This window comes from Colius striatus, chromosome 12, assembly GCF_028858725.1.
Source record: "Colius striatus isolate bColStr4 chromosome 12, bColStr4.1.hap1, whole genome shotgun sequence".
In the NCBI taxonomy this organism is placed as follows: Eukaryota; Metazoa; Chordata; class Aves; order Coliiformes; family Coliidae; genus Colius; species Colius striatus.
The window spans coordinates 28,430,813-28,448,108 of record NC_084770.1 but is presented as its reverse complement, the minus strand read 5'-3'; positions in this window follow the sequence as shown (position 1 = coordinate 28,448,108).

The following is a 17,296-nucleotide window of genomic DNA, read 5'->3' as shown; positions in this document are numbered from 1 at the left end:
GGGTGCACTACGGGGACCTTATCTCCTCCCACAGTATGTAGTGGTTTTGTTTGGGCAGGACCAGGACGGTTAGTTGAACCTCTGCTATTGACCAGCCAAGTGGCTTCTGCTAAATTTTTATCCCACTGCTTCCATGCCCCATTGCCCAGTGCTCTCAACATGGTCTTTAGTAACCCATTATATCTCTCAATCTTTCCAGAGGCTTGTGGGTGATAGGGGATGTGGTATATCCACTCAATGCCATGTTTCTTTGCCCAGGAGTTTATGAGATTATTTCGAAAATGAGTTCCATTATCTGATTCAATTCTTTCTGGAGTGCCGTGTCGCCACAAAACTTGCCTTTCAAGACCCAAGACAGTATTTCGGGCAGTGGCGTGGTTGACAGAGTATGTTTCCAACCAACCAGTAGTTGCTTCCACCATGGTGAGTATATACCGCTTGCCTTGATGTGTTCGTGGTAGTGGTCCAACATAGTCAATTTGCCAGGCCTCACCATACTGAAAACCCAGCCATCGGCCTCTGTTCCAGGGAGACTTGATTCGTGTGGCTCGCTTGATTGCGGCACACGTTTCACATTCATGGGTGACCTGTGTGATGGCTTCCATGGTCAAGTCCACCCCTCGATCACGAGCCCATCTATATGTTGCATCTCTTCCCAGATGTCCTGATGTTTCATGGGCCCATCGAGCTATAAATAGCTCACCTTTACGCTCCCAGTCTAGATCTACCTGAGCTAGTTCAATTTTAGCAGCTTTATCTACCTGTTGGTTATTCCATTGTTCTTCATTGGCACGGCTTTTTGGCACATGAGCATCTACATGACGTACTTTCAGAGTCATATTTTCCACCCGAGCAGCAATGTCTTGCCATAATGCAGCAGCCCAGATGGGTTTACCCTTGCGCTGCCAGTTGGTCTTCTTCCATTGCTGTAGCCATCCCCATAGAGCATTAGCCACCATCCAGGAGTCAGTGTAAAGATAGAGTACTGGCCACTTCTCTCGTTCTGCAATCTTTAGAGCTAGTTGGATAGCCTTCACTTCAGCAAACTGACTTGACTCACCTTCTCCTTCAGTGGCCTCAACAACTCGTCGTGTGGGACTCCACACAGCAGCTTTCCACTTACGATGATTTCCTACCACGCGGCAGGATCCATCAGTAAACAAAGCATAATGCCTCTCATCTTCTGACAATTCATTATATGGTGGTGCCTCTTGGGCGCGAGCTACTTCCTCAGGCAATGCTCCAAAATCTCTGCCTTCTGGCCAGTCCATGATTTCTTCCAGGATTCCTGGGCGATTAGATTTCCCCAGCCGAGATCGTTGTGTAATCAACGCCATCCACTTACTCCATGTAGCGCTGGTTGCATGATGTATAGAAGGGGTTTTCCCTTTGAACATCCAGTGTAACACAGGCAGACGTGGTGCCAAGAGGAGATGAGCTTCTGTGCCAATGACTTCTGAAGCAGCTCGAAGTCCCTCATATGCTGCTAGTATTTCTTTTTCAGTTGGGGTGTAGTGGGCTTCTCTGCCTTCCAATTGTTGACTGTCAGCCCCGTTATCCCAGCATCGGAGCAGCCAGGCACCAATCCGCTCACCTGGCTGGCGACTGTAATCTTTTCGCATATCTCTAAGTTCTGTTGAGGTGAGGGACCGAGTAGTTTCCATTTCCTTTTCGATTTCTCTCACTTCTCCTGATCTCCTTACCGAAGGACCAGTTTCTTCTTCTAGCCTTTCCTCTTCCTCCTCGTCTGCCCTTACTAATCGATGATATGGACTTGACCTCCTTATCCACTGCTTCTTTTTCACTACTGGGGCAACCACTGTGGTTGTTGTTTGGTTCCCTGACTCAACCATGGTAGTCTCAGGTATAGTTTGAATTTCCACCTCGGCCATAGTTCTCTGAGAGGGCTGGACTGCGACTGACTCAACTATGTTGGTCTCAGGTATAGTTTGAATTTCCACCTCGGCCATAGTTCTCTGAGAGGGCTGGACTGCGACTGACTCAACTATGTTGGTCTCAGGTACCGTTTGAGCTTCCATTTCAATTACAGTTCTCTGAGAGGACTGGAATGCAGCTCGGTAGGCAGAGGCTAGGCCCCAGTACAGTGCCTGAACCTGATGGGCCTCATTAGGGTAGGTAAGACACCCTTCTATCAGGTAGCGTGTCAGTAAAGCAGGGTTTTTTATCTGTTCAGATGTAAAATCCCAGATTACAGGAGGTGATAACCGTCCTAGGAATTTGCCTAAATTCATCCACATACCCTGCCACCCAGGGACTGGCCGCTTCAGGGGGCATTTTAACATGTTTCCATCGCAAATTTGTACTCTCTGATACCCAGATGACTCCAGATTCCACAAGATATATAATATACCAACCATGTTAATTAGTAATATTAAAACTCTCGTATAAGGGTGACTAAGGACCTGGGAAGTCTGTGTAACAGAATTGTCTAGATCAGTCCGAGCTGAGGAGAAAGAGGTGCTTTGCCCCATGGCCTCCACAAGATAGCTCCCACAGCACACTAAATTCATCAGTAACAGAATGAGACTTGCTATTATTATTTGGGCCATCATGTTCCCAGGCCCTTTCATCCTCTTCACAAAATTATATAGCCAGCTTAGCAAAGCTATTAAGGTTAAAGCACAGCCGAGAGTCAATGTTAGGAGCATCATGTTCCCAAACATTAGAAAGTGTAAGATAAGCTGCATAACAGCAAGGCTCCGTGACCAGCACAGGAACTTTGCTCTCATTGGTTTACTGTAATTGCAATGCAGTTAATGTAAATCTGCTATTATCTCGCCCCACGTTGGGCGCCAAAAGGGCTGTGGTAGTTTGAGCCTGGCTGGATGCCAGGTGCCCACCACACCGCTTTACCCCCCACCTCCTCAGCAAGCCAGGGAAGGGGAGAAAATAAGATGGGAATCTCGTGGGTTGAGATAAAAGCAGTTTAATAAATAAGCAGCAAAGCCGCGCGCGCGGGAAGCAAAGCAGAAGCAGATAAGCTGTTACTCTCTACTTCCCATCAGCAGCGATGTCCGGCCACCTCCCGAGAAGCAGGGCTTCAGTACGCGTAGCGGTTGCTTTGGGAAGGCCAGAAATGAATCTCGCCTCCCCTTCCTGCTCCTTTCCCCCAGTTTATATTCCTGAGCTGACGTCATATGGTATGGAATATCTCCTTGGTCAGCCTGGGTCAGCTGTCCTGGCCATAGTCCCTCCCAAGATCATGCCCACCCACAGCTATTGGTGAAGGTGGGGGAAGGAATGCTGGAGGGACAGCCCCGATGTTGTGCAAGCGGTAGTCATAATATTGATATCAACAGTAAGCACAGCACTGCAGGAGCTGCTGTGGAAAATCACTACCGTCCCAGACCCACTACAGGTGGTCTCTGGCTCACTATGTGGCAGGGGGTCTCTATGGAGGTCTCAATGGCTCACTATGTGGCAGAAGTGTCTATGGGGGTCTCAATGGCTCACTATATGGCAGGGGTTCTATGGGGGTCTCAATGGCTCACTATATGGCAGGGGGCTCTATGGGGTCACTATGTGGCAGGGGGCTCTATGGGGGTCTCTATGTGGCAGGGGGGGTCTATGGGGGGGGTCTCTGGCTCACTATGGGGCAGGGGGCTCTCTGGGGGTCACTATGTGGCAGGGGAGGCTCTGTGTGGCAGGGGGGACTCTATGGAGTTCTCATTGGCTCAGTATGTGGCAGAAAGGTCTATGGGGGTCTCAATGGCTCACTATATGGCAGGGGGCTCTATGAGGGTCACTATGTGGCAGGGGAGCTCTATGGGGGTCTCCATGTCTCACTATGTGGCAGGGGGCTCTCTGGGGGTCACTATGTGGCAGGGGGGGCTCTATGTGGCAGGGGGGGCTCTATGGGGGTCTTTATGGCTCATTATGTGGCAGGGGGTTCTATGGGGGTCTTAATGGCTCACTATATGGCATGGGGCTCTATGGGGGTCACGATGTGGCAGGGGGGTCTATGGGGGTCTCTGGCTCAATATGTGGCAGGGGGCTCTATGAGGGTCTCTATGTGGCAAGGGGGGCTCAATGGGGGTCACTATTTGGCAGGGGGGTCTATGGGGGGGGTCTCTAGCTCACTATGTGGTGGGGGGTCTATGGGGGTCACTATGTGGCAGAGGGTTCTCTATGGCTCACTATGTGGCAGGGGGGTCTATGGGGGTCTCCATGGCTCACTATGGGGCAGGGGGCTCTATGGGGGTCTCTATGTGGCAGGGGGTCTATGGGAGTCTCAATAGCTCACTATGTGGCAGGGGGCTCTATGGAGGTCACTATGTGGCAGGAGGCTCTACGCGGGTCTCAATGGCTCACTATATGGCAGGGGGCTCTATGGGGGTCACTATGTGGCAGGGGAGGCTCTATGGGGGTCTCCATGGCTCACTATATGGCAGAGGGCTCTATGGGGGTCACTATGTGTCAGGGGGGCTCTATGGGGGTCTCAATGGCTCACTATATGGCAGGGGGCTCTATGGGGGTCACTATGTGGCAGACGAGGCTCTATGGGGGTCTCAATGGCTCACTATATGGCAGGGGAGGCTCTATGGGGGTCTCAATGGCTCACTATATGGCAGGGGGGCTTTATGGGGGTCACTATGTGGCAGGGGAGCTCTATGGGGGGGTCTCCATGGCTCACTATATGGCAGGGGGCTCTATGGGGGTCACTATGTGGCAGGGGGGCTCTATGGGGGTCTCTATGTGGCAGGGGGTCTATGGGGGTCTCCATAGCTCACTATGTGGCAGGGGGCTCTTTGGAGGTCACTATGTGGCAGGGCAGGCTCTATGGGGGTCTCAATGGCTCACTATATGGCAGAGGGCTCTATGGGGGTCTCCATGGCTCACTATATGGCAGAAAGCTCTATGGGGGTCACTATGTGGCAGGGGGGCTCTATGGGGGTCTCCATGGCTCACTATGTGGCAGGGGGGGTCTATGGGGGTCTTACTGGCTCACTATGTGGCAGGGGGGGATCTATGGGGTCTCAATAGCTCACTATATGGCAGGGGGCTCTATGGGGTCACTATGTGACAGGGGGCTCTATGGGGGTCTCTATGTGGCAGGGGGGTCTATGAGGGGGTCTCTGGCTCACTATGGGGCAGGGGGGTCTATGGGGGTCTCTATGTGGCGGGGGGGTCTATGGGGGTCTCAATGGCTCACTATATGGCAGGGGGATCTATGGGGGCCTCAATGGCTCACTATGTGGCACGGGGGTCTATGGGGGTCTCAATGGCTCACTATGGGGCAGGGGGGTCTATGGGGGTCTCAATGGATCACTATGTGGCAGGGGGCTCTATGGAGGTCACTATGTGGCAGGAGGCTCTACGCGGGTCTCAATGGCTCACTATATGGCAGGGGGCTCTATGGGGGTCACTATGTGGCAGGGGAGGCTCTATGGGGGTCTCCATGGCTCACTATATGGCAGAGGGCTCTATGGGGGTCACTATGTGTCAGGGGGGCTCTATGGGGGTCTCAATGGCTCACTATATGGCAGGGGGCTCTATGGGGGATCACTATGTGGCAGGCGAGGCTCTATGGGGGTCTCAATGGCTCACTATATGGCAGGGGAGGCTCTATGGGGGTCTCAATGGCTCACTATATGGCAGGGGGGCTCTATGGGGGTCACTATGTGGCAGGGGAGCTCTATGGGGGGGTCTCCATGGCTCACTATATGGCAGGGGGCTCTATGGGGGTCACTATGTGGCAGGGGGGCTCTATGGGGGTCTGTATGTGGCAGGGGGTCTATGGGGGTCTCCATAGCTCACTATGTGGCAGGGGGCTCTTTGGAGGTCACTATGTGGCAGGGCAGGCTCTATGGGGGTCTCAATGGCTCACTATATGGCAGAGGGCTCTATGGGGGTCTCCATGGCTCACTATATGGCAGAAAGCTCTATGGGGGTCACTATGTGGCAGGGGGGCTCTATGGGGGTCTCCATGGCTCACTATGTGGCAGGGGGGGTCTATGGGGGTCTTACTGGCTCACTATGTGGCAGGGGGGGATCTATGGGGTCTCAATAGCTCACTATATGGCAGGGGGCTCTATGGGGTCACTATGTGACAGGGGGCTCTATGGGGGTCTCTATGTGGCAGGGGGGTCTATGAGGGGGTCTCTGGCTCACTATGGGGCAGGGGGGTCTATGGGGGTCTCTATGTGGCGGGGGGGTCTATGGGGGTCTCAATGGCTCACTATATGGCAGGGGGATCTATGGGGGCCTCAATGGCTCACTATGTGGCACGGGGGTCTATGGGGGTCTCAATGGCTCACTATGGGGCAGGGGGGTCTATGGGGGTCTCAATGGATCACTATGGGGCAGGGGGGTCTATGGGGGTCTCAATGGCTCACTATATGGCAGGGGGCTCTATGGGGTCACTATGTGGCAGGGGGCTCTATGGGGGTCTCTATGTGGCAGGGGGGCTCTATGGGGGGGGTCTCTGGCTCACTATGGGGCAGGGGGGTCTATGGGGGTCTCAATGGCTCACTATGTGGCAGAAGGGTCTATGGGGGTCTCAATGGCTCACTATGGGGCAGGGGGTCTATGGGGGTCTCAATGGCTCACTATATGGCAGGGGGCTCTATCGGGGTCACTATGTGGCAGGAGGGCTCTATGGGGGTCTCCATGGCTCACTATATGGCAGAGGGCTCTATGGGGGTCACTATGTGGCAGGGGAGGCTCTATGGTGGTCTCTGGCTCACTATGTGGCAGAGAGAGATCTATGGGGGGTCACTGTGGCGGGGGGGGTCTATGGGGGTCACTATCTGGCAGGGGGTCTCTATGGGAGTCACTATGTGGCAGGGCTCTATGGGGGTCTCAATGGCTCACTATGTGTCAAGGGGCTCTATGGGGGTCTCTATGTGGCAGGGGGGGATCGATGGGGGCATCCATGGCTCACTATCTGGCAGGGGGGCTCTATGGGGGTCTCAATGGCTCACTATATGGCAGGGGGCTCTATGGGGATCACTATGTGGCAGGGGGGGCTCTATGGGGGTCTCTGGCTCACTATGTGGCAGGAGGCTCTATGAGGGTCTCTATGTGGCAAGGGGGGCTCTATAGGGGTCACTATTTGGCAGGGGGGTCTATGGGGGTCTCAATGGCTAACTATATTGCAGGGGGCTCTATGGAAGTCACTATGTGGCAGGGGAGCTCTATGGGGGTCTCAATGGCTCACTATGTGGCAGGGGGGTCTATGGGGGTCTCAATGGCTCACTATGGGGCAGGGGGGTCTATGGGGTCTCAGTGGCTCACTATATGGCAGGGGGCTCTAAGGGGTCACTATGTGGCAGGGAGCTCTATGGGGGTCTCTATGTGGCAGGGGGGGTCTATGGGGGGGCCGTCTGGCTCACTATGTGGCAGGGGAGGCTCTATGGGGGGGTCTCAATGGCTCACTATATGGCAGGGGGCTCTATGGGGGTCACTATGTGGCAGGGGGCTCTATGGGGGTCTCCATGGCTTACTATGTGGCAGGGGGCTCTATGGGGGTCACTATGTGGCAGGGGGCTCTATGGGGGTCTCTAGCTCACTATGTGGCAGAGGGCTCTATGGAGGTCTCAATGGCTCACTATGTGGCAGAGGGGTCTATGGATGTCTCAATGGCTCACTATATGACAGGGGGCTCTATAGGGGTCACTATGTGGCAGGGGAGCTCTATGGGGGTATCCATGGCTCACTATGTGGCAGGGGGCTCTTAGGGGCTCACTATGTGGCAGGGGGGGATCTATGGGATCTCAATGGCTCACTATATGGCAGGGGGGCTCTCTGGGGGTCACTATGTGGCAGGGGGCTCTATGGGTGTCTTAATGGCTCACTATGTGGCAGAGAGGGATCTATGGGGGGTCACTGTGGCAGGGGGGTCTATGGGGGTCACTATCTGGCAGGGGGGGCTCTATGGGAGTCACTATGTGGCAGGGCTCTATGGGGGTCTCCATGGCTCACTATGTGGCAGGGGGGTCTATGGGGGTCTCAATGGCTCCTTGTGTGGCAGCGGGGGTCTTTGGGGGTCTCTGGATCACTATGTGGCAGGGGGCACTATGGGGATCACTACGTGGCAGGGGGACTCTGTGGGGTCACTATTTGGCAGGGGGGGCCTATGAATGGTCTCTGGCTCACTATGTGGCAGGGGAGGCTCTATGGGGGGTCTCAATGGCTCACTATGTGGCAGGGGAGCTCTATGGGGGTCTCCATGGCTCACTATGTGGCAGGGGGGTCTATGGGGGTCTCAATGGCTCACTATATGGCAGGGGGCTCTATAGGGGTCACTATGTGGCAGGGGAGATCTATGGGGGTCTCCATGGCGCACAATGTGGCAGGGGGCTCTATGGGGGTCACTATGTGGCAGGGGAGCTCTATGGGGGTCTCCATGGCTGACTATGTGGCAGGGGGGTCTATGGGGGTCTCCATGGCTCACTATGTGGCAGGGGGCTCTATGGGGGTCACTATGTGGCAGGGGAGCTCTATGGGGGTCTCCATGGCTCACTCTGTGGCAGGGGGCTCTCTGGGGGTCACTATGTGGCAGGGGAGGCTCTATGTGGCAGGGGGGGCTCTATGGGGGTCTTAATGGTTCACTATGTGGCAGGGGGTTCTATGGGGGTCTTAATGGCTCACTATATGGCAAGGGGCTCTATGGGGGTCACTATGTGGCAGGGGGCTCTATGGGGGTCTCTGGCTCACTATGTGGCAGGGGGGTCTATGAGAGTCTCTATGTGGCAAGGGGGGCTCTATGAAGGTCACAATTTGGCAGGGGGGTCTATGGGGGGGTCTCTGGCTCACTATATGTTGGGGAGTTTATGGGGTCACTATGTGGCAGGGGGTTCTCTATGGCTCACTATGTGGCAGGGGGGTCTATGGAAGTCTCCATGGCTCACTATGTGGCAGGGGGCTCTATGGGGGTCTCTATGTGGCAGGGGGTCTATGGGGGTCTCCATAGCTCACTATGTGGCAGGGGAGGCTCTATGGGGGTCTCAATGGCTCACTATATGGCAGGGGGCTCTATGGGGTCTGAATGGCTCACTATATGGCAGAGGGCTCTATGGGGTCTGAATGGCTCACTATATGGCAGGGGGGTCTATGGGGTCTCAAAGGCTCACTATATGGCAGGGGGCTCTATTGGAGTCACTATGTGGCAGAGGAGCTCTATGGGGGGGTCTCAATGGCTCACTATATGGCAGAGGGCTCTATGGGGGTCTCCATGGCTCACTAATGGCAGGGGGTCTATGGGGGTCACTATGTGGCAGGGGAGGCTCTATGGGGGTCTCCATGGCTCACTATATGGCAGAGGGCTCTATGGGGGTCACTATGTGGCAGGGGAGGCTCTATGGGGGTCTCCATGGCTCACTATGTGGCAGGGGGGGTCTATGGGGGTCTTAATGGCTCATTATGTGGCAGGGGGCTCTTAGGGGCTCACTATGTGGCAGGGGGGGATCTATGGGGTCACTATGTGGCAGGGGGCTCTATGGGGGTCTCTATATGGCAGGGGGGGTCTATGGGGGGGTCTCTGGCTCACTATGGGGCAGGGGGGTCTATGGGGGTCTCTATGTGGCGCGGGGGTCTATGGGGGTCTCAATGGCTCACTATATGGCAGGGGGCTCTATGGGGATCACTATGTGGTGGGGAGGCTCTATGTGGCTCTCCATGGCTCACTATGTGGCAGGGGGTCTATGGGAGTCTCAATGGCACACTATATGGCAGGGGTTCTCTATGGGGTCATATGTGGCAGGTGGAGCTCTATGGGGGTCTCTATGGCTCACTATGTGGCAGGGGGATCTATGGGGGCCTCAATTGTTCACTATGTGGCAGGCAGGTCTATGGGGGTCTCAGACTCACTATATGGCAGGGGGACTCTATGGGGGTCACTATGTGGCAGGGGGGTCTATGGGGGTCTCTGGCTCACTATGTGGCAGGGGGGGCTCTATGGGGTCTCCATGGCTCACTATATGGCAGGGGGCTCTATGGGGGTCACTATGTGGCAGGGGGGCTCTATGGGGGTCTCAATGGCTAAATATATGGCAGGGGGCTCTATGGGGGTCACTATGTGGCAAGGGGGGCTCTATAGGGGTCACTATTTGGCAGGGGGGTCTATGGGGGTCTCAATGGCTCACTATGGGGCAGGGGGGTCTATGGGGGTCTCAGTGGCTCACTATATGGCAGGGGGCTCTATGGGGTCACTATGTGGCAGGGGTCTCTACGGGGGTCTCTATGTGGCAGGGGGGTCTATGGGGTCACTATTTGGCAGGGGGCCCTATTGGTGGTCTCCATGGCTCACTATGTGGCAGGGGGCTCTCTGGGGGTCACTATGTGGCAGGGGAGGCTCTATGTGGCAGGGGGGGCTCTATGGAGGTCTCAATGGCTCACTATGTGGCAGAGGGGTCTATGGGGGTCTCAATGGCTCACTATATGGCAGGGGGCTCTATAGGGGTCACTATATGGCAGGGGAGCTCTATGGGGGTCTCCATGGCTCACTATATGGCAGGGGGCTCTCTGGGGGTCACTATGTGGCAGGGGAGGCTCTATGTGGCAGGGGGGGCTCTATGGAGGTCTCAATGGCTCACTATGTGGCAGAGGGCTCTATGGGGTCACTATGTGGCAGGGGGCTCTATGGGGGTCTCTATGTGGCAGGGGAGGGTCTATGGGGGTCTCAATGGCTCACTATTTGCCGGGTACTCTATGGGGGGTCTCAATGGCTCACTATGTGGCAGGGGGCTCTATGAAGATCACTATGTGGCAGGGGAGGCTCTATGGAGTCTCAATGGCTCACTATATGGCAGGGGGCTCTATGAGGGTGACTATGTGACACGGGAGGCTCTATGGGGTCTCAATAGCTCACTATATGGCAGAGGGCTCTACGGGGGTCACTGTGTGGCAGGGGGGGCTCTATGGAGGTCTCAATGGCTCACTATGTGACAGGGAGCTCTATGGGGGTCACTATGTGGCTGGGGGGGATCTATGGGGACTCCATGGCTCACTATGTGGCAGGGGGGTCTATGGGAGTCACTATGTGGCAGGGATCTATGGGGGTCTCCATGGCTCACTATGTGGCAGGAGGAGCTCTATGGGGGGTCTCCATGGCTCATTATGTGGCAGAGGGGACTATGGGGATCTCAATGGCTCACTATATGGCAGGGGGCTCTATGGGGGTCACTATGTGGCAGGGGGGCTCTATGGGGGTCTCAATGGCTCACTATATGGCAGGGGGCTCTATGGGGGTCACTATGTGGCAGGGGAGGCTCTATGGGGGTCTCTATGGCTCACTATGTGGCAGGGGGCTCTATGGGGATCACTATGTGGCAGGGGAGGCTCTATGGGGGTCTCAATGGCTCACTATATGGCAGGGGGCTCTATGGGGGTCACTATGTGGTGGGGAGGCTCTATGTGGCTCTCCATGGCTCACTATGTGGCAGGGGGTCTATGGGGGTCTCAATGGCTCACTATATGGCAGGGGTTCTCTATGGGGTCACTATGTGGCAGGTGGAGCTCTATGGGTGTCTCTTTGTCTCACTATGTGGCAGGGGGATCTATGGGGGCCTCAATGACTCACTATGTGGCAGGGAGGTCTATGGGGGTCTCAGACTCACTATATGGCAGGGGGGCTCTATGGGGGTCACTATGTGGCAGGGGGGCTCTATGGGGATCACTATGTGGCAGGGGCGTCCATGGGGGGGTCTCAATGGCTCACTATATGGCAGGGGGCTCTATGGGGGTCACTGTGTGGCAGGGGGCTCTATGGGGGTCTCAATAGCTCACTATGTGGCAGGAGGCTCTATGGGGGTCACTATGTGGCAGGGGAGGCTCTATGGGGGTCTTAATGGCTCACTATGTGGCAGGGGGCTCTTAGGGGCTCACTATGTGGCAGGGGGGGATCTATGGGGTCTCAATGGCTCACTATATGGCAGGGGGGCTCTATAGGGGTCACTATGTGGCAGGGGACTCTATGGGGGTCTTAATGGCTCACTATGTGGCAGAGAGGGATCTATGGGGGGGGTCACTGTAGCATGGGGGTCTATGGGGGACACTATCTGGCAGGGGGGTCTATGGGAGTCACTATGTGGCAGGGCTCCATGGGGGTCTCCATGGCTCACTATGTGGCAGGGGGCTCTCTGGGGGTCACTATGTGGCAGGGGAGGCTCTATGTGGCAGGGGGGGCTCTATGGAGGTCTCAATGGCTCACTATGTGGCAGAGGGGTCTATGGGGGTATCAATGGCTCACTATGTGGCAGGGGTCTCTATAGGGGTCTCAATGGCTCAGTATTTGGCAGGGAGTCTATGGGGGGATCTCTGGCTCACTATGTGGCAGAGGGGGCTCTATGGGGGGGTCTCAATGGCTCACTATGTGGCAGGGGGGTCTATGGGGGTCTCAATGGCTCAGTATTTGGCAGGGGGGTCTATGGGGGGTCACTATGTGGCAGGGGGGCTCTATGGGGGTCTCAATAGCTCACTATGTGGCAGGGTGGGGGATGGAATGGGGTGGGTCACTATTTGGCAAGGGAGGGTCTATGGGGGGGTCTCAATTGCTCACTATTTGGCAGGGGGCTCTATGGGGTCACTATTTGGCAAGGGAGGGTCTATGGGGGGGTCTCAATTGCTCACTATTTGGCAGGGGGGTCTATGAGGGTCTCTATGGCTCAGTATTTGGCAGGTGGGACTATTGGGGGGTCACTATGTGGCAGGGGGGCTCTATGGAGGTCTCAATAGCTCACTATTTGGCAGGGGGGTCTATGGGGGTCTCAATGGCTCAGTATTTGGCAGGGGGTCTATGGGGGGGTCACTATGTGGCAGGGGGGCTCTATGGGTGTCTCAATGGCTCAGTATTTGGCAGGGGGGTCTATGGGGGTCACTATGTGGCAGGGGAGGGTCTATGGGGGGTCTCAATGGCTCACTATTTTGCAGGGGGCTCTATGGGGTCTCAATGGCTCAGTATTTGGCAGGGGGTCTTTGGGGGGTCTCAATGGCTCACTATGTGGCAGGGTGGGGCGGGGTGGGTCACTATTTGGCAAGGGAGGGTCTATAGGGAGGGTCTCTGGCTCAGTATTTTGCAGGGGGGTCTATGGGGGTCTCAATGGCTCACTATATGGCAGGGGGCTCAATGGCTCACTATGTGGCAGGGGGCTCTATGGGGGTCTCTATGTGGCAGGGGGGGTCTATTGGGGTGGTCTCTGGCTCACTATGGGGCAGGGGGGTCTATGGGGGTCTCAATGGCTCACTATGTGGCAGAAGGGTCTATGGGGGTCTCAATGGCTCACTATGGGGCAGGGGGTCTATGGGGGTCTCAATGGCTCAGTATTTGGCAGGGGGGTCTATGGGGGGTCACTATGTGGCAGGGGGGCTCTATGGGGGTCTCAATAGCTCACTATGTGGCAGGGTGGGGGATGGGATGGGGTGGGTCACTATTTGGCAAGGGAGGGTCTATGGGGGGGTCTCAATTGCTCACTATTTGGCAGGGGGCTCTATGGGGTCACTATTTGGCAAGGGAGGGTCTATGGGGGGGTCTCAATTGCTCACTATTTGGCAGGGGGGTCTATGAGGGTCTCTATGGCTCAGTATTTGGCAGGTGGGACTATTGGGGGGTCACTATGTGGCAGGGGGGCTCTATGGAGGTCTCAATAGCTCACTATTTGGCAGGGGGGTCTATGGGGGTCTCAATGGCTCAGTATTTGGCAGGGGGTCTATGGGGGGTCACTATGTGGCAGGGGGGCTCTATGGGTGTCTCAATGGCTCAGTATTTGGCAGGGGGGTCTATGGGGGTCACTATGTGGCAGGGGAGGGTCTATGGGGGGTCTCAATGGCTCACTATTTTGCAGGGGGCTCTATGGGGTCTCAATGGCTCAGTATTTGGCAGGGGGTCTTTGGGGGGTCTCAATGGCTCACTATGTGGCAGGGTGGGGCGGGGTGGGTCACTATTTGGCAAGGGAGGGTCTATAGGGAGGGTCTCTGGCTCAGTATTTTGCAGGGGGGTCTATGGGGGTCTCAATGGCTCACTATATGGCAGGGGGCTCAATGGCTCACTATGTGGCAGGGGGCTCTATGGGGGTCTCTATGTGGCAGGGGGGGTCTATTGGGGTGGTCTCTGGCTCACTATGGGGCAGGGGGGTCTATGGGGGTCTCAATGGCTCACTATGTGGCAGAAGGGTCTATGGGGGTCTCAATGGCTCACTATGGGGCAGGGGGTCTATGGGGGTCTCAATGGCTCACTATATGGCAGAGGGCTCTATGGGGGTCACTATGTGGCAGGGGGCTCTATGGGGGTCTCTGGCTCACTATGTGGCAGAGGGCTCTATGGAGGTCTCAATGGCTCACTATGTGGCAGAGGGGTCTATGGGGGTCTCAATGGCTCACTATATGGCAGGGGGCTCTATAGGGGTCACTATTTGGCAGGGGAGCTCTATGGGGGTCTCCATGGCTCACTATGTGGCAGGGGGCTCTTAGGGGCTCACTATGTGGCAGGGGGGGATCTATCGGGTCTCAATGGCTCACTATATGGCAGGGGGGCTCTCTGGGGTTCACTATGTGGCAGGGGGCTCTATGGGGGTCTTAATGGCTCACTATGTGGCAGAGAGGGATCTATGGGGGGGTCACTGTGGCATGGGGGTCTATGAGGTTACTATCTGACAGGGGGGGCTCTATGGGAGTCACTATGTGGCAGGGCTCTATGGGGGTCTCCATGGCTCACTATGTGGCAGGGGGGTCTATGGGGGTCTCAATGGCTCCTTATGTGGCAGCGGGGGTCTTTGGGGGTCTCTGGATCACTATGTGGCAGGGGGCTCTATGGGGATCACTACGTGGCAGGGGTGCTCTCTGGGTTCACTATTTGGCAGGGGTCCTATGGGTGGTCTCCATGGCTCACTATGTGGCAGGGAGGGTCTATGGGGGTATTAATGGCTCACTATATGGCAGGGGGCTCTATGGGGGTCACTATGTGGCAGGGGGCTCTATGAGGGTCTCTGGCTCACTATGTGGCAGAGAGCTCTATGGAGGTCTCTATGACACACTATGTGGCAGAGGGCTCTATGGAGGTCTCAATGGCTCACTATATGGCAGGGGGCTCTATGGGGGTCACTAGGTGGCAGGGGGGCTCTATGGGGGTCTGCATGGCTCACTATATGGCAGAGGGCTCTATGGGGGTCACTATGTGGCAGGGGGGCTCTATGGGGGTCTCCATGGCTCACTATGTGGCAGGGGGGGTCTATGGGGGTCTTAATGGCTCACTATATGGCAGGGGGCTCTATGGGGGTCACTATGTTGCAGGGGAGCTCTATGGGGGTTTCCATGGCTCACTACGTGGCAGGGGGCTCTTAGGGGCTCACTATGTGGCAGGGGGGGATCTATGGGGTCTCAATGGCTCACTATATGGCAGGGGGGCTCTCTGGGGGTCACTATGTGGCAGGGGGCTCTATGGGGGTCTTAATGGCTCACTATGTGGCAGAGAGGGATCTATGGGGGGGGTCACTGTGGCATGGGGGTCTATGGGGGTCACTATCTGGCAGGGGGGGCTCTATGGGAGTCACTATGTGGCAGGGCTCTATGGGAGTCTCCATGGCTCACTATGTGGCAGGGGGGTCTATGGGGGTCTCAATGGCTCACTATGTGGCAGCAAGGGTCTTTGAGGGTCTCTGGCTCACTATGTGGCAGGGGGCTCTATGGGGATCACTACGTGGCAGGGGGACTCTGTGGGGTCACTATTTGGCAGGGGGGCTTATGGGTGGTCTCTGGCTCACTATGTGGCAGGGGAGGCTCTATGGGGGTCTCCATGGCTCACTATGCGGCAGGGGAGCTCTATGGGGGTCTCCATGGCTCACCATGTGGCAGGGGGCTCTCTGGAGGTCACTATGTGGCAGGGGAGGCTCTATGTGGCAGGGGGGGCTCTATGGAGGTCTCAATGGCTCACTATGTGGCAGAGGGGTCTATGGGGGTCTCAATGGCTCACTATATGGCAGGGGGCTCTATGGGGGTCACTATGTGGCAGGGGACTCTATGGGGGTCTCCATGGCTCACTATATGGCAGAGGGCTCTATGGGGGTCACTATGTTGCAGGGGGGCTCTATGGGGGTCTCCATGGCTCACTATGTGGCAGGGGGGGTCTATGGGGGTCTTAATGGCTCACTATATGGCAGGGGGCTCTATGGGGGTCACTATGTGGCAGGGGAGCTCAATGGGGGTTTCCATGGCTCACTACGTGGCAGGGGGCTCTTAGGGGCTCACTATGTGGCAGGGGGGGATCTATGGGGTCTCAATGGCTCACTATATGGCAGGGGTGCTCTATGGGGGTCACTATGTGGCAGGGGGCTCTTTGGAGGTCACTATGTGGCAGGGGAGGCTCTATGGGGGTGTCAATGGCTCACTATAAGGCAGGGGGCTCTATGGGGTCTGAATGGCTCACTATATGGCAGGGGGGTCTATGGGGTCTCAATGGCTCACTATATGGCAGGGGGCTCTATGGGAGTCACTATGTGGCAGAGGAGCTCTATGGGGGTGTCTCCATGGCTCACTATATGGCAGAGGGCTCTATGGGGGTTTCCATGGCTCACTATATGGCAGGGGGCTCTATGGGGGTCACTATGTGGCAGGGGAGGCTCTATGGGGGTCTCCATGGCTCACTATATGGCAGGGGGTCTTTGGGGGGTCTCAATGGCTCACTATATGGCAGGGGACTCTATGGGAGTCACTATGTGGCAAGGGCTCTATGGGGGTCTCTGGCTCACTATGTGGCAGAGAGAGATCTATGAGGGGTCACTGTGGCGGGGGGGGTCTATGGGGGTCACTATCTGGCAGGGGGTCTCTATGGGAGTCACTATGTGGCAGGGCTCTATGGGGGTCTCAATGGCTCACTATGTGACAGGGGGCTCTCTGGGGGTCACTATGTGGCAGGGGAGGGTCTATGTGGCAGGGGGGGCTCTATGGGAGTCTTGATGGCTCACTATATGGCAGGGGGGTCTATGGGGTCTCAATGGCTCACTATATGGCAGGGGACTCTATGGGAGTCACTATGTGGCAGGGGAGCTCTATGGGGGGGTCTCCATGGCTCAGTATATGGCAGCGAGCTCTATGGGGGTCTCCATGGCTCACTATATGGCAGGGGGCTCTATGGAGGTCACTATGTGGCAGGGGAGGCTCTATGAGGGTCTCCATGGCTCACTATGTGGCAGGGGGCTCTATGGGGGTCACTATGTGGCAGGGGAGGCTCTATGGGGGTCTTAATGGCTCACTATATGGCAGAGGGCTCTATGGGGGTCACTATGTGGCAGGGGAGCTCTATGGGGGTCTCCATGGCTCACTATGTGGCAGGGAGGGTCTATGG